The sequence below is a fragment of the Panthera leo genome, chromosome A3, assembly GCF_018350215.1.
Source record: "Panthera leo isolate Ple1 chromosome A3, P.leo_Ple1_pat1.1, whole genome shotgun sequence".
Classification (NCBI taxonomy): domain Eukaryota; kingdom Metazoa; phylum Chordata; class Mammalia; order Carnivora; family Felidae; genus Panthera; species Panthera leo.
The window spans coordinates 29,183,929-29,194,862 of record NC_056681.1 but is presented as its reverse complement, the minus strand read 5'-3'; the positions used below and the strand labels follow the sequence as shown (position 1 = coordinate 29,194,862).

General features: G+C 44.4%; 1 long non-coding RNA gene across 1 annotated transcript; it reads left to right on the top strand.

Annotated features, from left to right (window-relative positions):
- Positions 1 to 4,177: 4,177 nt before the first annotated feature.
- Positions 4,178 to 9,401, top strand: LOC122215736. The gene is made up of 3 exons (XR_006200521.1): positions 4,178 to 4,381; positions 5,585 to 5,636; positions 9,228 to 9,401. It is a non-coding gene; the product is annotated as an uncharacterized LOC122215736 (long non-coding RNA).
- Positions 9,402 to 10,934: the final 1,533 nt, after the last annotated feature.

The following is a 10,934-nucleotide window of genomic DNA, read 5'->3' as shown; positions in this document are numbered from 1 at the left end:
CTTCCCATTTGCCTACCAGGTATGACCCAGAAGGGTTTTGTATTCTTAGCCTGAGCTGGAAGGCATAGACTCTTATTTTACCACACACAAAAAACATTTTCTTCAACAAAGGAAAAATTATATAGAGTCACGCATTGCCAAGCAATTAGCAAAGTAAAACTACTAGATGCTTAAAACTATCCTTGAAAATCCATAAAACCCTCTTGAAGTATGGTCTGTGTGGCTCTGTGCAGAAAAATCCTTAGGAACCATTTATTAAACAAGAAAAAGAAAAAAAGTCTGCAGTCAGACATCTGGGTATTCCAACTATTTTCTCTTGAAGATAATTCCTGTGTCTCTGGTGGTGAAAGAGGTTTGGGATTGAATGTACATTTTGACCTGCCTGTAGGCTTTTCTCAGCTCTGGTGTTTGTATTAAGCCTTTCTAACATTAGTTCAGTTAGTAAATTGGTCTGTGGCTTGAGGATTGAAAGAGACAACAGAGTAAAACCAGGTTTGCTGTGGGTTTACATCCAAATTCTTGGTCAGACCCATATGCATACTATTCCATAGTTTATATATTCTGCTGGTTTCTTTTAAGAATATTTAATTGTATAAGTGTTCATTTAAGAATGACTGTAGAAAAAATAGTCCTAGCACTCTTAATGTTCAACGTGAATCTTTGCCTCCTTGGGTTTTGTGATCTTGCTATAGCCTCAACTTTCTGTTTGTTTTAACATCAGAACATCTCCAGATCTTTGCAAACATTATAATGACTTTAATGTCTCATTAAGGGAACACTGAACATATCACTGTTTACTTAACCAGATCTTTGCAGCTGGACATTTAGCGTTTTCACTGTCAAATAACATGATGATCGTACTTGTGCATAAAGATCATTCTGTTTTTAGGTAATTCAAAAGGAGTTTCTGAGTCAAAGGTTGCAGATGTTTTCGTTAACTTTTAAAACCCGAGTTGATTTGCCCTGTTCCAAAACACACGACTACACTTTTCACAGAATCCTCCTGAGAATTGATAATTGTCATTAAGAAGAAATACACTCCTGAAAATGGTATATTGTTGTTAAATCATTGTGTTCTTTTTATTTCCAAGGGGTCATTTCTTTTTCTTTATTTTTTCAAAGTGGTAGGTTTTATTTATTTATTTATTTATTTATTTATTTATTTATTTATTTATTTTAGTGCCAGTGTGGGAGAGGAGCAGAGGGAGAGAGAGAATGCCTTCCAGCTCAGGCTAAGAATACAATACAGGTTCCATGCTCTGCTTAGAGCCCAGTGAGGGGCTGGATCCCATGACCCTGGGATCATGACCTGAGCCAAAATCGAGTCGGACAGTCAACCAGCTGAGCTACCCAGGCAGCTTAAATTATCAATTTCCTCTTTTGTGTATGTCTTTAAAAAAACTTTTGTGATAGACGTTTTCCTGTTATTGCCTAAGTCCTAAGAATGATGATGGATGGATGTCACCTGATCCTTCTTATTTTGGGAATTCATATTATCTCTGATTTTTCATGACTACAACCAGGCAGTAATGAATATTGTGTGTAGAAATACTTTCTCTTTGGATTTTGTAAGTTTTTAGGAGAAATACTCATGATTCAAAGGCGGGCACTAGAACGAAGGAAGTTCTCGTTTACTGAATGGGGGCGTGTGCCTACACCCTCTGGAGGAGCTATGTACTGGGCTCAGCCAGTTAGGTTGCCTGTGGGGAAAGGAATCTAGTTCCAGGGGAACAGACATGAAAGGAAGTTCCCACTGTATACCATTTAGAACATTTAAACTATGAACCATGTGAGCGCATTACCTCATTAAAAAAATTCAGTACGTTTTAAAAGTTAAAAATGGCGAATAATGAATGTACTTAAAAACAAATCCACCAGGAGGCAGCATTGCTCTGTCAGGAAGGGAGCCTCCAGTGTCTGAGCTCAGTCTTGCACCTGTGCTGGGATTGTGGGTTGATCTTTTTTCTTCCTCATCTTCTGTATTGTTCTGATTTTCTACAAAGACCCACACGGAGACAAACTACACTTTATTTAAGCAAAGGAGGAAGTGTCAAGCCCTGCCCCTCTTTGGCTGTGGGCCATGCCTCTGTACGTGTGTATAAATTCCTGAAAGTAGATTACTTACCAAAGAAGAGAATGGATACGCTTAAAATGCTGATAGATACACCAAATAAATAACCCTCCAATTGTGTTATCTTGCACCGTTTGTAACAGTGTAGGCAGGTGCCTGTTTCTGACATCCTTGCCAAGTGGTGTGTTGATACATTGTTAGATCTTGTTCAATCTGATAAATTTAAAAAAAGGCTTGTTTTAATTAGTAAATAGTTATAAGGAAGGATAGTGATGTTTTCATATATTTATTTTTTTGTGAGAGACTCTTCCCACTCTAATGAGGGCAGGAAATTCATCCATGTTTCCCATGGCTTTGTGCACTCAACACATGTTGAATGAATGAAAGATAAGTAAATTTTCTAGGCTCTGGTTTCCTCATTTGTAAAATGCCAGTGTTGTCTTGCTGGGGGGATTGACACCCCTCCCATCCAAATTTGATTGAATAGCTGGGACTGATGACCCTACACACGCATCAAGGGGATATGAAAATTTTTTATTGTTGACATAAAGTGGCTTTTGTGGCAGAGCGGGCAGGCTCCTAAGCAGGTGTGAAAATGGCTTGAGAGAGCAAGGAGAGGTGACTGTCCCATTTTATTGTGCTTACAGGGTGGGGCTGTGGTGAGGGTCCCTTGAGAGGGACCACACGTGCCAAGGGAGGGAGCCCAAAGGCTTTCTTGTGGGCTTCAAAGCTGTTAGCAGTGAAACATAAAAAAATGAAATTGGACTTTGTATTACAGGGTGATGGAACAGCACCTCACTGAAGATTAGACGACGTTATATAATATACATAATAAGGTTAGCACAAAGGAAGCCGGTAAATACTTGTCATTAGTATTGTTCTTGAGTCTTTCGATTTTAACTTTGTAAAGGGATTTTTTTCTTTTGAATATAACCCTAGAATATTTTTTTTTCAGGAGTGGGATCTATAGTTACAGGGTTTGGCTACTCTTATGTAGGATGTGGCTTGTTTTTTTCATCCCGGTGGATTAACTACAGTGCTTTGCATGAAGTCAAAGAAGGAACATGCTCATTTCCAGAATGCCTTGTATTGAGGGCCTTGCATAGTGCTGGGTGCTTCACATGTGTTATGTCAGGGAATGCTTGTTGACATGAAGGAAAGAGAATATCCCTGGGATGTGGGGTGGGGAGGCTGGCTGGTAAAGCTGAACATATGCATGTTCTATGATCCAGCATTTCCACTCGTAGATGTGTACCCAACAGAAATGCTGGCATATGCTCACAAAAAGAAATACACAAGAATGTAGATAGATAGCAACCCTATTCACACACAATAGCCCAAACTGGAAACCACCTAACTATCCATCGACAGTAAGTGGGATAAATTGTAGTATACAGTTTGAAAGATAGGAAAGATAAATTGCAGTATACCCACACCGTGCAATATTGCACATCAAAGAATATGACAGATCTACAACAATTCGCAGCAATATAGATGAATCTTCTATACGAAATGTCAAGGGACAGGAGTCAGGGCCAAATAAAAGATACATATGTGCAATTCCGTTCATATAAAGCACAAACACTAATCTTTGCTTCCACAATTTAGGATTATGGTTACTCCGGGAGGGGACACAAAGGGAGCTTCTAGGGTGCTGGGAATATTCGATTTCTTGATCTGGGCGCCGGTTACCTAAGTGGGTTGTTTGTGAAAATGCAGCAATGCTGCACACTTTTGATATAAATACATTTTTGTATGCATGTTAAGCCCCTATAAAAATTAAAATGAAATTTTCATTGGGGGAAAATGTGAAAGGAAGCTTCCCACTGTGCTAACTGTGGTAGTGTCTAGGCGAGGAGACTCTGGCTGGTATTTTCCCTACTCTTTCTGTATGGTTTTTTTTTTTTTTTTTTTTTTTTTACATTTATTTATTTTTGAGAGACAGAGCACAAGTGGGGGAGGGGCAGAGAGAAGGAGACACAGAATCTGAAGCAGGTTCCAGGCTCTGAGCTGTCAGCACAGGGCCTGACATGAGGCTCAAACTCACAAGCCATGAGGTCATGACCAGAGCTGAAGTCCGACGCTCAACCGACTGAGCCACCCAGGTGCCCCTCTTTCTGTATGTTTCTGATTTACTATCATTCATTCATTCATTCATTCATTCAATAAGTATTTACTGCATGCCTCCTATGTACTAGGCACTGTTCTATTCAACTCTGCTGGGTATAAGAATGAACAAAATAGGAGAATTCTCTGTACTTGATGGACTTACATTCTCCAAGAGGGAGATGGACACTAAATAATAAACATGTAAGTAAATTATGTCCAATGGCAACAATTGCTACGGAGGAAAACAAATCAGAAAGGGAGATGCAAAGTGCTGTGAACATGGTACTATTTCATTAGGGTGGTCAGGGACCGTCTTCTGAGAAAGAGCAGTTTGAGCAGAAACCTGTTAGAATAAGGGAGCAACCTGGTAGGTGTTGGTTGGGGATGGACCCTAAGGGTTCCAGGTGGCTGGTACAGCGACTGCCAAGGCACTGAGGTCGGAGCGCTCTGTATTTTTCAGAAAACGTCAAGAAGGGCGCACAGCCCCAGTTACAAATTTATTCCATCTCAGCTCCAAACCCACCTTTGTCAGTAGAGGGCGCCGGAGAGACACTGCAGGATGGAGAGGGCTTGCTTTCTCGCTTCCGGCGTGCTCTCGGTGGGCTTCTGCAGTTTCCATTGCTTCCCCAGGGCCCGGCTCCCACAGCCCCGGTGGTCTCGGCAGCACCAAGCTTCCGCAGGGAAGATGGCTTTGTTAGCACTGGCGCCTGCAATGCACCGGCCATCAGCAAGCACCCCGTGACCAGCAGCCTCCCCAGGCACCTTTCTTGGGCGGTTTTGTAAGAGCATTTCGAGGGAGATACCTCACCATGAATGGCTCTCCCTTGCACCCGGAGAGGGCAGATTTCCAGCAACTTCCACTAGTGAAGCACCACAGGGACTTCTCTGCCAATGTTCAGCCATAGCATATTCTCCCCAGTAGACGTGATCTCGACCTTGTTGGCGGGGGTGGGGCGTTGGGGGGGGCGGGTAGTGGGTAGTGGGCTCTTCCTGGGGCTCTCTCCACCCTGGGGCTAGCAGCCGCTTGTTAAATATGAAATTCCTGAATTCTTTGGAGGGCTCTTTCTTTTCTTTTTTTTTTTTTTTTAATTTAAAAAAAAAATTTTTTTTAAGTTTATTTATTTTTGAGACAGAGAGAGACAGAGCATGAACGGGGGAGGGGCAGAGAGAGAGGGAGACACAGAATCAGAAGCAGGCTCCAGGCTCTGAGCCATCAGCCCAGAGCCCGACGCGGGGCTCGAACTCATGGACCGCGAGATTGTGACCTGAGCTGAAGTCGGACGCTTAACCGACTGAGCCACCCAAGTGCCCCTGGAGGGCTCTTTATTTCTTATTAGCCAATCTCCAATTACTCCACCCCTCGTTAGAGTCATTAATTCTTTATATTATACTTTCCCCATACAGATTCATCATGGTAGATCCTGACTGATCCACGGACTCTGGCTCTGGAGGAGTGGTAAGTACGAGAATGATAGGAGAAGCCAGAGAGCAGCCAAGGGGGCGCCAGAGGACCCTTGCTTTCACTCTGTGTGAGATGGGGCGCCCATGGAGGGGGTATGAACAAAGGGATGACAAGATGTGACTTAGATTTGGAAAGCTCCCCTGATGGCCTCGGGGAGGAAGGAGAGAAGGCAAGCAGGAGCAGAGGCAGGGAAACCAAGCGGGAAGGCAACGGTAATATTCTAAGCAAAAAATGGCCACGGCTGGGATCTGAGTAGGCTTTTGGTGGTGGAGTCAAAAGGCATATGAATTCTGGACCTTTCGAAGGTGGAGCTGACAGGATTTGCCTTGGATGTCATGAGACGAGAGGGAAAAACGGGTAAAGAATAATTCCAAAGGGTTTTTGACCTGAAAGGCTGTAAGGAGGGAGTTCCCATCTGTCGTGGGAGGCGACGGGAATCAGGGATTCGGTTTTGGATGCGTTAAAATAGACACAAATTGAGAAGCATTTATTTAAGAAAATCTAGCAAACGACGGCAAAATCAACGGGAATCCACGGCATTTCAGCTCAGAGCAGCTGGTCTCCCTACCCCCAGCTCTGTGGTCCTACCGGGGCGAGGCAGGTCATGAGGATTGCAGCTCTAAGGGTGAAAGGGCCAGATTTTTTTGTAGAAAAGGGCAGAAAACTACATGCTCGGGGTTGATCTCAAACCCAACAGCAAGATCAGTGGCAAACTATCAGGCAAGGCCCACGTCACAGTCTAAGACGTGACGTCCATACTGGTTGGGGCAAACAGCAGACTGGTAGACCAGAAGTTTAACAACGAGGGACACCTGGGTGGCTTAGTCAGTTAGGTGACCGACATCGGCTCAGGTCATGAGCTCATGGCTCATGGGTATGAGCCCAAGTTGGTCTCTGTTGCTGACAGCTCAGAGCCTGGAGCCTGCTTCGGATTCTGTGTCTCCTCTCTCTCTAACCCCTCCCCTGCTCATGTTCTCTCTCTCTCTCAAAAATAAACAAACATTAAAAAATTAAAAAAAAAAATTAACAATGGATATCTGGGAAGGAGGCAGCCAGAGTGGGTCTTGATTAAGATCCTACTTAAATCCCTTGTGGGCTGGAAGGCTGAGGTCATACCCAAGGCTGTGAGCACCTAAAGGGAGATCAGAGGGCACACCGGCCAGCTGTTCCCTGCTGGTTGACCCTGAGGTGTTGTAAACACAGAACTTAAAAGATGGGGCCCACTTGTAAACTGCCCGAATTTTGTATTCCTGAAACCACCCACAGATTCATTAGCAAAGACTAGGAGCCCTTCCGCTCAAGGTGGCTCAAGGTGTTTCAGCGCAAGCTCTTGACTAATCTGCTGACCCAGGGATGACCTCTAAGAAGTCAGACTTAAAAACAAGGATCAAAAACACAACACCCCCAAACTCTAAGTGGAGAAATCAGTCACCACACAATGCAAGGGAAATAGACTTCATAGGATGAATCCAGGCAAACACATCAAGGACACAAAGAAGCAAATAAACAGCGGTAACAATTTCCTCTCCTGGGAGGGATCAGAATTCAATGTGAGAGCATTATCTGATGTAAAATGTCTGGTCTCCCGTAAAAATTGTAAGACCTACAACGCGCGTGCGCGCGCACACACACACACACACACACACACACACACACACACACACACAGGCTAGGAAAATGTGACCTCCCTTCTCCCCCCGCCCAGGGGTAAAAAAACAACAACAACAGTCAATACACACAATCTCTGAGCAAAGACTTCAAAGCTGCTCTTATCAATTCACTGGCCTAACAGATCTATAGGACACCCTGTCCAACAACAGAATACACAGTTGTTTTTTGGTTAAGTTTATGTATTTTGAGAGAGAGAGAGCTGGAGGGGCAGAGAGAGAGGGAGAGAGAGAGAATCCGAAGGAGGCTCCTCGCTGCCAGCACAGAGCCCGATGTGGGGCTCGCACCCACGAACCGTGAGATCATGACCTGAGCTGAAACCGAGAGTTGGACACTTTAACCGACTGAGCCCCCCAGATGCCCCCCAGAATACAACTCCTTCTCAAGCACACGGTAACATTCTTGAGAGTGGACGATATGCTACACAATAAAGCAAACCTCTATCCATTAATTTTTTTTAATTAAACTTTTTATTTTGAGATAATAATAATTCACGTGCAGTCGTAAGAAACAACACAGAAAGATCCCAGGTACTCTTTAGCCAGTTTGCCCCAAAGGTAACATCTTGCAAAACTATAGGACGGCATCCCAACTAGGATACTGGCGGTGACAGAGTTCAGAGAGTCCACATTCGAATCATCACGGGGATGCTTGTGTTGCCCTGTTATAGCCACATTGACTCTCTCTCGCCTTCAGTCCTCCTTAACTTCAGGCAACCACTAATCTGTTCTCCCTTTCTAGAATTTTGTCAATTCAAGAAAGTTATAGAAATGGAATCCTATACTGTGTCACCTATTAGAATTGGCCTTTTTTTTTTAATTCGGCATAATTCTAAGGGGATTCCTCCAGATTGTGTAGGTATCCATCGTTCATCCCTTTTTATCTCTGAGTAGTATTCCATGCTATAGATGGACCACTGTTTTTTGTTTTTGTTTTCAAAGTTTATTGATTTATTTTAAGAGAGAGCGAGAGAGAGCGAGAGCAATCAGGGGAGGGGCAGAGAGAGAGAGAGAGAGAGGGAGAGAGAGAGAGCGAGAGGATCCCAAGCAGACTCTGCACTGTCAGTGCAGAGCCCCATGTGGGGCTTAAACTCCCAAACCATGAGATCATGACCTGAGCCAAAGTCAAGAGTCAGATGCTTAACCGACTGAGCCATGGAGGCGCCCCAATTGTTGAATTACTTAGCAATTAAAGGACATCTAGGTTGTTTCCAGCTTGGGGCTGCTACAAATAAAACTGCTAAACATCCATGCACAGATGTTTATATGCACACAAGTTTCACTTCCTGGAATAAATGCCCAGGAGTGCGATTGCTTGCTTGTATCTTAGTGGCATATTCCTCCCTCCCTGTCTTTCTCCCTCTCCCTTCTTTTCTTCCTCCCTCCCTCCCTCCCTCCCTTCCTTCCTTCCTCCCTCCCTCCCTCCCTCCATTCCTCCCTCCCTTCCTTCCTTCCTTCCTTCCTTCCTTCCTTCCTCCCTCCCTCCCTCCCTCCCTCCCCTCCTTCCTTCCTTCCGAAACCACCAAATTATTTTCCACAGTGGCTGCAACATTTTACATTTATTCCAGCAAGGTAAGAGTGATCAAGATTCTCCTTACCAGCATTTGACATTGTCACCTTTTTAAAACATCAGCAATTTTGTTGGTATATAGTGACATCTCATTGTGGTTTTAATTTGCATTTCCCTAGTGACTAATAATATTGAATATCCTTTCATGGTTTTTTGTGGGTTTTTTTTGCCATCTGTATATCCTCTTCATCGAAAAGGTTATGTCTTTTGCCCATTTTCTCAGATTGCTTTTTACTGTTGGATTTTGAGAGTTATTTATGTATCCTGGATTCTAGTTCTCTGTCAGATACGTGGTTTGCAAACGTTTTTTCCCCCCAGTATGTAGCTTGTCTTTCATTCTTTCCACAGGATCTCTCACGGACGCACACATTTTGAATTGTGATGAAGTCCAATTTATCAAGTTTTCTTGCTGAGATTTTGATGGGAGTTGCATTAAACCTGTATATCAATTTGGGGATAACTGACTTAACTCTGCTGAATCTTCCCATTCATGAAAAAGAGATGTCTCTCCATTTATTTAAATCTGCCTTGGTTTCTCTCATCAGTATTTTTTAGTTTTCCGCATGGAAATCCATACGTTTTGTTAGATTGACATCTAAATATTTCATGTTTATGGACTGTAAATGTAAATTAAAAATAAATTTGGTTTGGATTGTTCGATGAGAGTCCACAGGAATACAGTTGATTAAAATATTGGTTCCCGTGATTCTGGAGGCAGACGAGTCTGATATATACATCGCGTTGGTTCTGTTTCTCGGGAGAACCCCGGCTCACACAAGCACCCCCACTACCACAACCACTTTTCCACCTTGCCTGCTTAGGTTTGGGAAATAGTCTCGTAACCCACCAAGCCTCGCCAATGAAGAGGAGACCAGGGATCTTTTGTGGGGACAGTCTCTTAGGCCTATGGCAGAGGCAAAGATAACATGAAGGGGAAGCTATTGCAGGGGTCAGGGTCAAGGTACTGGCCTCTGAATCTCCCTTGTCGGTTACCATCTCGAGACTGAAGGTTAAGGCTGCTGACCCATATCAAGAAGGTAGTGAGCTACAAGACACTTTGGGCACATTGGCCTTCACTTTGTTCCCGGGGTGTCCCAGGACAAGGTCGTTTTTGCCTCAGCGTCTCCATGAATCAGACTTCTTGGCTGCAAGCGGAAGAAACTGATCCTTGTCGGCTTAAGCAAAGGGGATGGGGTAGAAATTAAGGGCAAACTGGAGAAGATAGTAAGACACAGAGCAGACATCGGGAAATATGGGATTCCACGAGTCTTCAGAGGGTCAAGAAGTAGGCAGCCCGAGACAGCACGGCAGATTGTGTCTTTCCAGAAATATCTACGGCGATGTTTTCAGTCCGCCAAGCTCTTCCAGAATCTTTGCACCTTTTTTTTTTTTTTTTTAAATCATGAGCTGGGTCTATTTCCTCTTGAAACTTGGAGGAACTCTGCAAGTGCCTTGACGAACAGGATGTGGCAGAAGTGGCACTGGATGACCTCTAACCCCAAGGCATAAGGGCAATATGGCTTCCGTCTGACTCTCTTGAGATGCTTGCCCTTCTACTGTGTTGTGAGGAAACCCAGGCCACGTGGAGAAGCTGTAGGTGGGCGTCCTGGCTGACAGCCAAGCGTGGTGCTTGGCCAACAGCCAGCATCCATGGCCGGAAACATGAGTGGATAAGCCTTCAGACATCCCCGGCCCAGCCTTTGAGCTGTCTCTGCTCCCCCAAGTCAAGCAGAGATGAGCTATCCCTACGCAGCCCTGACCAGACTGCAGTTTCATCAGCAAAATAACGGTCGTCGTGATTTTAAGCCTTAAGTTACGGGCTGGTTTGTTACACAGCAGTTGATAACTGGAACATGCGGCCACTGTGTCAGAGCAGAAATTACCTGGCTGGGACACAGCCCAGGACCCCGAGGACCCCTCCACCCCTGTGAGACCGTCTGAACATTTATTCCCTCCATCCTGATCTCAGGAGAGAGCCCGTGCCCGTGTGAGTGAAGGTGCCCAGCCCTGGCTGCGCTGTGAGGCAGGTTGAAGATGGAGAGAATAATAGTGTCT